At 40.0% G+C, this 10,632-nt stretch overlaps 1 non-coding gene across 1 annotated transcript; it reads left to right on the forward strand.

The window, feature by feature from the left end:
* Positions 1 to 7,436: 7,436 nt before the first annotated feature.
* Positions 7,437 to 7,543, forward strand: LOC144998982 (small nucleolar RNA R71). Its single transcript, XR_013660513.1, has one exon. It is a non-coding gene; the product is annotated as a small nucleolar RNA R71 (small nucleolar RNA).
* Positions 7,544 to 10,632: the final 3,089 nt, after the last annotated feature.

A 10,632-nucleotide genomic window follows, 5' to 3' on the forward strand; every position in this document is an offset into this window, starting at 1 on the left:
AACCGGTTTTTGGTGCAAATCTGTTAGTCTTGAAGACCTATTCTAAACCGTGTTGAACCTCGGACCGTAAAATAACCTAATCTCTTGAATTTCTGTTAAAATTTTTGAACTGAAAAATCCTCAAGTTTACGGCCGCAAACAATTTCCGGTAGTAAAGACAATTTGTTTTGGCAGTTAATTATTTTATTTCACTTTTAAATCTTAATTAATTTTTAATTAATTTAAAAAAATATGGAATCTCAAAATCAAAACCACTTTCAAGAGCTTGATGCTGTCATGGGCACCACCACGCGAATTCCTAGGCTCATGTCTGCTGATGGGTTTCCCGAGTGGAAATATAGAATAGAAAAGTACATAAAAATGAAAGATTTCAAGTTGTGGAAATGTGTCATCAAGACTCCAGTCAGAATAACCACTATAGTTGCGGGGCAAGTGGTTGATAAGAAAATTGAAAATTATACAGATGAGGATTTTGAAAGTGTGGAGGACCAGGAAAAGGCTTTGGCCATCTTGACCATGGCCTTGTCACCAGACATTGCTCAAGGGTTCAGAGAGTATACCTCGGCTAAAGCTTTGTGGGAAGCCCTGATCGAGGTGAATGAAGGAAATGAAGATATGCGAGAGAGTCGCTAGGATATGTTGCGACAACGTTTTAATATGTTTAACTATATCCCTAGAGAGACACTTGAATCACAGCTGCAACGGTTCACAACTCTCAATACATAAATGACTGTGGCTGTGATGTGCACGAAAGTACCCACTAATTTTAATATTTATAACCTAACAAACTAAGACTAACTATGCACTTATAGGCAGTGTACCTAGTCAGATTACAGTATAGCTTAGGTAAGTCGGGTGTCGATCACAGGGAACGGTGTTACTAATTAACCTAATTACTAATAAATTAACCTAATTTATTAACAAATTTAATAAGGGGGTTTTATCTGATTTTGCAAGATCAAATGAACTTAATCAAATTAATAAAAAAAAACACACTCTTGCTTAGTTGAATCCACTTCTTCCTTATGGCTAGCTAATGATTATGGGTTATTAAGTTGGGTTTTAGTTATATTAGTAATTTAGTTCTATATTACCAATAAGTAACTAATTCATGTTAAACCATGTATGTTCACACATAATTAAACACAGAACTAATTATGAATGTGAATATGCTATGTAAGATTTGTTGTATAAATGCAATTACGGTCACAATTTACGTTCTCTAGCACAACTAAGATTTATTTAGCCTAATTACTAACTAAGATTGGTCAATCCTAGCTCTAACAATTTAATGTTCACTAAATTATTAGGTAAACAAGTTCATGTAGTTTCATAGTCACTAAGCTACACAGAACATGCAATCTAGCAATTAGATAAGCAAATAATAACATGCTAGGTTATACAAATCAAACACAAACAACTCTTACCAACTCAAATTAATCCATAAACATATAACTATTCATAAGTTCAAAGCTTCATCTAGCTAAGCAAAAGTAGCTAGATTTAGCTGCTCATCATAGTAATTAAACTAGTACAGCTAAAACTAATGAAAAACATGTTTATAATCAACTAAATATAAAACTTTACTTCTTTTGGTGTTGAAATCCCTCTTTCAGGACCTTTCTTCTCTTCTGAAATGTCTCCTGGAACTCCTTTTCTTCTGCCAAAAGTCCCTTTATTCGTAATAATAGGAGAACTTATATAATCCTCAAAAACCTGCGCCACGTCGTGGCCATATGCGCCACGTCGTGGGCTCCAAGTAAAACGTATCCTTCAAGGAAATCCTCCGCGTCGCGATGTTTATCTACTGGAACACCCGTGCCACGTCGTGGGATGCACCGCCACGTCGTGAATTAAGCTCTTATTATGAAATTATTATTTTCTTGTCTTCCAAGCCTCCCATGTTCCCCATTTTGTCACCTCTGGTCCCTCTCTTCGAAAATCCTTTGTATTGACTGAAAATAACAATTTAAACTCATAAATATCACTATTCTGCACATATTATCAATTTATTAATAAAAATGTACTTAAATACTGCCTAAAAATAAGTATAAATATGGCAATATCAAAATACCCCACACTTAAGCTTTGCTTGCCCTCAAGCAAATTTACACTTAATTCTTAATTACTAACACTACACAGAACAATCCAACTCTAGTTCAACCATTATGCCAAGACATCAACGCATGCATTTGTGTCTAAAATTTTCCTAAGTACCCCCCCATACTTTAAATACTCACAATCTTCATAAACACTTGCCCACTTTTTCCGAACAATGCTCATTTTATGCAACCCTCCGAATCCATCCTCAGAAAACCTCATAACCTCAAGGTATTTTTAGTTGAGCAACCTAAGCATACATAATCTAGAATTACAATTTTCCGATACCACTATGGAGCTTTCTTTGAATGCTTCACTTTCTGAACATTTTGATCTTCGATTTCTTTGAATTCAACACCTTATTTGAATTGATTTCTGGTATCTTCAACTTTTTGGATTTCTTCAGAATTTTGATCTTTTGATCTTCACTTTATTTGCTCCAAAATTCTTCAAACTTTTTCGTAATTCTCTCTCTTCTTTTTTTTACATGTACCTCTCTTTTTTCGCTCAAAACCTACATGCTTAAGCAGAGGCGCTCAACCTCAACCTTTATTGGTTAATGATAATAATTTTCCTGGATACATTTCAGGTTTAGGCTGCTAAACATATTGCATCCTTCAAACCGAGCGGGGTTATGTTTTTGTTCCATGATTTCACTAAAATAAGGGAAGCCACAAATGCACTATAACGTATATTGGCTTAACTAAACATTTGAACTTTCATCGGATCATCCCACATAATACTAGCAATTTTCAAAATTTCCTAGCAATTTACTTTTTCTACCCCTACCCCACACTTATGTCATACAATGCCCTCATTGTATGTATAAAAACAAATCAAAATTAAAGAAAAGGAAGAAAAAGGAACAGACTCCCCTGGAAAAGCAGCATGAGCATCTCGAAAAGTGTGGAAAATGCGGAATTGGACTTCCAAAAATAGAAGCTCGGTGTAGAACTGGTTGAATATGTAAATAAACCACGAACAAGACCCGAACTTCAATTGGTCAAAGTGGGCATTTGTGATGAAAAATATGGCAATGATAAACTGGATCACGTCGTGGTATATATCTGGACATGTCGTGATACGGGTGTAAACTACGAACACCAAAATGTTGAACTACGACAAAATGCAAGCGTGCCACGACGTGGCATAAGGAATCCACGTCGTGGAACTGAGCATCAATAGAAAATGACTTATTGGCGTTATTTACTCTAGCAGCTTTGACCAATGGCTAACTGGTGTCCGACACTTCTATGCAAATATATGTCCCAACTAGAACCTCTCTCCTAATATACCTCATACTTATCTTGAATTGTGGACTCGGACTCACAACTCTAAGCTTCCTTGACTAGACAAACACGACTCGAAAGATAACCGGCTATGCTCCTTAGAATTCCAACGCTAATCTGAAAAGTTAGAACAACCCAAAAGAAACAAAAAGTAACATCATAGTTTTAATAAGGTTTTACATTACACACCAAAGTCAAGCTAAAAAAAATAAAATAAAATAAAATAAAATCAATCAGCATCTTGATCTTGTGCTCCACTTGGCCCTGCCTCATCATTTTGTGGACGCCATAACTCCTCCCATGTCGGAAAATAGGGATACTGCGGTGGCATAGCAGGTGGTCGGATCACACCCAAATGTGAATAAATACCCTCGGTAAGCTGGGTATGGTAAATGGCATGACCCCGTAGATTATCCAAATATGTTCCCACCCGACTCTGAAAAGGATCGGTGGGCACTCCCTGCACATACTGCGAAGCAGCATGCTCTCGCTCAACCTCGCCTCTAGCCCTCACATTTCGACGCCTCGGCCTAACGGGTGGTTGCTGTCCCGGCTGCCCCTCCTCTTCCTCGTCATCTATTGGTGGTATCATAAAACGACCCCCGATATTCACCACTGCTCGCATCACGCCCAAGACTTGAATGGTCAAGTCGGTATCCGGGAATCGAGTAAGATTCCTCACAAAGTCATGGGTCAAAATCTGATATGACCTAGCCAGGCGAGTAACCAAATGCCCCCCAGTAATAGGGCTCCCAGGCCTAGAGTTGGCCGCTTTCTTCCCCATAAACCTTGCCAACATATAAGGCAAATCACAGCAAACCCCCGGGGTAATAAGAGTCCATAAATAAAATAGATTATGGATGGGGACCTTGTCACCATGATGCTTGTGATTGATTGAAAACGTGATGAGGCGGTGCAAAAATCGGAGAACAGGATTCCGAATTTGTGACTCACTCGAGTCACGAGTGTTGTATTCATGGTTAGAAATGCCCCGCCAAAACTGCACATCCAAGGTACCCGGAGTAAAATTCCGCACACATCCAAGCAAGAAAGGGATAAAAAACGGAGATTGCGTCTCCACTTCCGTATAGAGCCCCATACGCCAAGCAAATTCTCGAAGGCTACACTCACGATATACACCATCCAAACGAAAAACAAATGCTCTATTGTAGGTGGCATCAAGGGTGCGTTCTTCGAAACATACGGTAGAGAAAAATTCTACCGATAATTCCCGGTACACGGGTTCTTGAATGGTGAATAAATTCCTCCACCCGTGACAAGTAAACGAAAATTGATCTCCAACATAAGTCTTTGACCAATAACGTCCCAGCTCCGCTACCATGCCCACTCCACCTAGCCATCCCCAATCAATAATCGGGGCTATTGCAAACTCCCTATTATATAACCATCCAAGCCGATTCTCGTAGGTTGTTAGCAACGGTCGGGGAATGTTTTGAGGAAACTGGTATAAAGGATGTATGCTTGCGACATCTATCGGGTCTTCTTCACGCGGGACAGCTCGTCGTGGTCCCATTTCAAATAGATTAATTGGCAAGATCTTGCAAGGAAATTAGAAGTAGAAACGAAATTAGCTGTGGGGTTACAATGTTTCCGTTCGTGCGGCAGCCTCACAAGTGGGAATGAGAATTATCAGTCAAAGGGTTTTAAACAATTGGTCCCCCCTGATTTTTAACGGCCACGACGTGGCGGGTGATGCCCACGTCGTGGACCTTAAATTGTTGTTTTCTCAGTCGCGCATTCTCTTTTTCCCACGACGTGGCTGGGCTATGCCCACGTCGTGGAGACTGCCAGATGCAAAAGTCTCAATAATGTTTATCATATTAATTAATTATTTTGCATACCAATCATTATTTAAAGTTCCCTACAGCTAATTTTCTACTAGTTACCGTTTTTTTTTTTTAATAGATGATGCATCGATGTCTTTCCTACTTAAAAAGAAAGAAAATTTAAAAAAAAAAGAAAATGCAAACCAAACTCGGGTTGCCTCCCGAGAAGCGCTTCTTTTTCTTGGAGTCTTGAGCTGGACTCCGTGCCTTCTACGTTGAATCTTCGGAAGAGTCCTCCACCAATATCTTTTGTTCCTTGAACCGCCTTTTGTAAGCTTGAACTCTCCTTTTATACGCCTTCTTTGAATTCTCCTTTTTAGCTTTTCCCTTTTCTTCAAGCTTGCGTTTTGTGCCCGTGGTTTCCTCCTTGTACTTTATGTCATTCTCTTCTGCTTTCACCACCGGCTTTGTTACTCTTGAAGTGTCCTCCTCTTCATCACTTGTTAGTTCCTCATCCTCTTTGCTTACCCAAGAAGGCGGGCTCTTGTAGGCTATTACTTCAATCCAAGATGGAACAGATGCCTTTGGTTTTGTCATTTTGACTTGATGAACTACTTTTATCTCTTCTTCCATAAGCTTTTCCAGTTCTTCTAGTTCATTCTCTTCATTAATTGTGAACACCTCTTCTTTATTTTCTTGAAAGTCATCCTTTATCCCGAAGACTTCTTGTTCATCTCCAACCCTCAAAGTTAGCTTCGACTCGCGGATATCAACAAGGGCACCAACAGTGTTGAGCAATGGCCGTCCTAGGATTATCGGAATATCTGGATCTTCTTTCATGTCCATGACTACAAAGTCTATTGGGAAAATAAATTTTCCAATTCTCACCAAAATATCCTCCACTATGCCTCGGGGTTGTGTCACCGAATGGTTCGCCATGTGAATCTTCATTTTTGTAGCCTTCATCTTCTGAATCTCCAATTTTTGATAAAATGAAAAAGGCATTAGATTAATGCTAGCCCCAGAATCGGCTAAAGCATTAACCTTCATTTTATTCCCAAACTCGCATGGAAGAGTGAGGCGTCTAGGATCCCCCATCTTTTCTGGTGTTTCTCCCAAAACAACTTTTGAAGTTTGTTCACTCAGAATCACTGTAGACTGCTTCTTTAATTGCCTTCGCGTATCTATCAAGTCTTGCAGTAATTTCTGGTTTTCGGAAGCTTTGGATAAGGATTCAACAAAGGGAGTATTAATTGGGATCCCTTTCACATGCTTCACAAACTCTAAATGTTCCTTCTCCAGTCGACTAAGTGTTGCGCGGGTGGGAAATGGCATAGATGGATGATAAGCTGGAATAGGCGCAAAGGGTTTTTGCTCAGACTTGCGCCACGTCGTGGCGAGAGGAGAGTCACGTCGTGGGTCGCCTGGTTCAGCACTTTCTCCATCGTCGATCCTTAATTTCTTGGGCTGCTGCGGTTCTTCTTCCAACGCCTCCAGGAACTCAGATATTGTATCTTCTTCAGTATTGATGGCCATTACGTGAGATTGGGCTTGTACTTCGGGACTCTTCGGGGAAAATTTTTCATGAACTAAAGTTGCTAGTTGACCAAATTGTACTTCAAGGTTATGGATGGAGGCTTGTTGGTTCTTGATCAATGTTTGTTGTTCCATGATAGCGGAATCCGTGGCCTCGTGTCGCTTTTCCGATGCTTCCATAAATTTCATTAAAATGGTCTCTAGGTCGGGTTTCTTCTCGGCTGGTGGCCGCTCCTTTTGATATAGGCCTCGACCTGTCTGCCTATACTTCTCTTCTTTTTGCTTCCTATATTCTTCATATGGCAGCCACTCCTTCTTCGGTTTCCTCCAGTCCTCTTCAAACTTATCCCCATTAGAGTAGCACACTTGAGCTTTTCTGTTCCCAAATTCATCCACGTTGCAGTCCTTGGTCAAGTGTGGACCATTGCATCGCTCGCACCCCACTCTTATAGCGTGTATCGACTGGTCCATTTGTGTTATCCTGCGATCCATGTTATTCAGCATGGCCATGACAGCTGCAATTTCTTCAGTTTGGGCTCCTCCACCGCCTTTGCTTCCATCCTGCCTCGGGTTATGGTATTCGCGGGAGTGTTTCGCGAATTCTTCAAGTAGCTCCTTGACTTCCCTTGGATTTTTCCTTGTCAACGGTCCTTGAGAATCAAGGAGTTGTCTTGTCATCACATTGACCCCATCATAAAAGATTGACATCTCTTGCTGCACATTTAGGTCATGTTGCGGGCAGTTTCTGAGTAAGCCCTTGTAACGCTCCCACGCTTCGTACAGTGACTCCCCTGGCTGTTGCTCAAAGTTGGCTATTGCCTTCTTGAGTTTGGCTATCTTGGATGGCGGGCAAAACTGGTCTAGGAATTGCTCACGCATTTGAGCCCAAGTGGTGATTGTACCCGGTGGGAGTGCTTTTAACCATTCCTTAGCAGTTCCTTTGAAAGTAACGGGAAGCATCCTAAGCAGGACGGTGTTCCTGTTGACATTTGGTACATTGAAGTAATCAGCAATGTCATTGACTTCATCTAGATGCTTAAAAGCATCCTCATGGTCTTTCCCGAAAAATGGGATGTCCTTCAGCGCAGTCAATATGTGTCCCTTCAGCTCGAATGTGGCATTGGCAAGTATTGCGGGTTGGACTAATCCGGGACCCACATCTTCGCGGATCCGCTTCTTGTAAGCTCCCATGGACATTTCTTCAATATTTGCCATCTCGTTCCTTGGCTCGTTCTCGGGTTTACTCGTGTGTTCTTCAAATTCTGGCTCGGTGTCGCTTTCGTACTCGGTTTGCACGGGTGAATGATCCAAATGCTCAAGATTGCTCTCGTGCTTCGTTGAGGAACTTGACTCTCCTGTCTTCTTTCCTGACTTCCTAGAGAAGGCTGACTTCAATTCTTGCAAGGGCGTCTTTTTCTTGTGAATTGCAGACTCGAGATCTTCTAGTGGTGGCACCAATGGTGTGTTTGAGCCTCTGGTCATTAACTCCTGCAACTTGCTAAACTAAAACTGGACTAAAATAAGAAAAACTAAAAATGAACTCTCAGATTTCACGTCGTGAGTATACTAAATCTCACGTCGTGAACTCTGCGACAAACAAAACAATAATTAAACTAAGATAAGCTAGCAACATAAATAACCAATTAAGCTTTCTGCAGATTTTATTCCTAAAAAAAAACGATTAATCTAATGCAACTAAATAAGCTAATAATCTGCACCGTTCCCCGGCAACGGCGCCAAAAACTTGATGTGCACGAAAGTACCCACTAATTTTAATATTTATAACCTAACAAACTAAGACTAACTATGCACTTATAGGCAGTGTACCTAGTCAGATTACAGTATAGCTTAGGTAAGTCGGGTGTCGATCACAGGGAACGGTGTTACTAATTAACCTAATTACTAATAAATTAACCTAATTTATTAACAAATTTAATAAGGGGGTTTTATCTGATTTTGCAAGATCAAATGAACTTAATCAAATTAATAAAAAAAAACACACTCTTGCTTAGTTGAATCCACTTCTTCCTTATGGCTAGCTAATGATTATGGGTTATTAAGTTGGGTTTTAGTTATATTAGTAATTTAGTTCTATCTTACCAATAAGTAACTAATTCATGTTAAACCATGTATGTTCACACATAATTAAACACAGAACTAATTATGAATGTGAATATGCTATGTAAGATTTGTTGTATAAATGCAATTACGGTCACAATTTACGTTCTCTAGCACAACTAAGATTTATTTAGCCTAATTACTAACTAAGATTGGTCAATCCTAGCTCTAACAATTTAATGTTCACTAAATTATTAGGTAAACAAGTTCATGTAGTTTCATAGTCACTAAGCTACACAGAACATGCAATCTAGCAATTAGATAAGCAAATAATAACATGCTAGGTTATACAAATCAAACACAAACAACTCTTACCAACTCAAATTAATCCATAAACATATAACTATTCATAAGTTCAAAGCTTCATCTAGCTAAGCAAAAGTAGCTAGATTTAGCTGCTCATCATAGTAATTAAACTAGCACAGCTAAAACTAATGAAAAACATGTTTATAATCAACTAAATATAAAACTTTACTTCTTTTGGTGTTGAAATCCCTCTTTCAGGACCTTTCTTCTCTTCTGAAATGTCTCCTGGAACTCCTTTTCTTCTGCCAAAAGTCCCTTTATTCGTAATAATAGGAGAACTTATATAATCCTCAAAAACCTGCGCCACGTCGTGGCCATATGCGCCACGTCGTGGGCTCCAAGTAAAACGTATCCTTCAAGGAAATCCTCCGCGTCGCGATGTTTATCTACTGGAACACCCGTGCCACGTCGTGGGATGCACCACCACGTCGTGAATTAAGCTCTTATTATGAAATTATTATTTTATTGTCTTCCAAGCCTCCCATGTTCCCCATTTTGTCACCTCTGGTCCCTCTCTTCGAAAATCCTTTGTATTGACTGAAAATAACAATTTAAACTCATAAATATCACTATTTTGCACATATTATCAATTTATTAATAAAAATGTACTTATATACTGCCTAAAAATAAGTATAAATATGGCAATATCAGGCTGGAATCTTCTACACAAAGTCTGAAGTGAACAAGAAGCTATTGAATGCTCTCCCAAAATCTTGGGACATGAATGTAGCTGTCATTAAGAAAACTAAAGATCTCAGCCGCCTCTCGCTCGCTGAAGTGATGGCTGTCATCAAGTCATATGATATTGATGACAAGCACCGGGAAATGAACCATGTGAACTCGTATCGAATCTTGGCATTTCCTCTAATAATGCTCTTTCATCCTTTCTCTGTCTCTCATCCCTTTGCAGGTTCATCTTTTAATCTACCTCCCTCGCAAGCTCAGACTCAAACTCCATCGGCTTCCTCTGCCACTGCCATTCCCCTCTCGCAGAATCAATCATTTGTGACCGCTCAAGCTGCTTCATCCTTAACTGGAGCCTCCTCTTCAAGAGGAAAGGAGGGCGATGAGAATTTTGCTCTCGCTTCGGGATTCGTCAATTGCTACAATGCGCTTGTAGCCGGGGATCTTCCACATCAACTATCATTTTATGATCTTGATCGAATTCACCCTGAAGATGTTGAGGAGATGGACATCACTTGGCAAATTGCCATGGCAGTCTTTAGGGCGAAGCAATTTGCCAAGAAATCTGGGAAGAATAACTGGGGAATGAATGCTGATAAGAAGGTTGGGTTCAACAAAGGCAAGCTATGATGCTTCAACTGCCACGAGCCAAGGTATTTTGCTCGTGATTGTCCGTAACCAGACAAAAGACTCAATAATGATAGGACAGTGGTTACAGTTGGAAACAATCGTAGTGGTAGTCAAATAAACAACGAGAAGGCTATGGTCACTCAGTCATTTGATTGGGAGGATCAGATGCAAGCACTGAACCT

The sequence above is a fragment of the Lactuca saligna genome, chromosome 5, assembly GCF_052625555.1.
Source record: "Lactuca saligna cultivar CGN05327 chromosome 5, ASM5262555v1, whole genome shotgun sequence".
Classification (NCBI taxonomy): domain Eukaryota; kingdom Viridiplantae; phylum Streptophyta; class Magnoliopsida; order Asterales; family Asteraceae; genus Lactuca; species Lactuca saligna.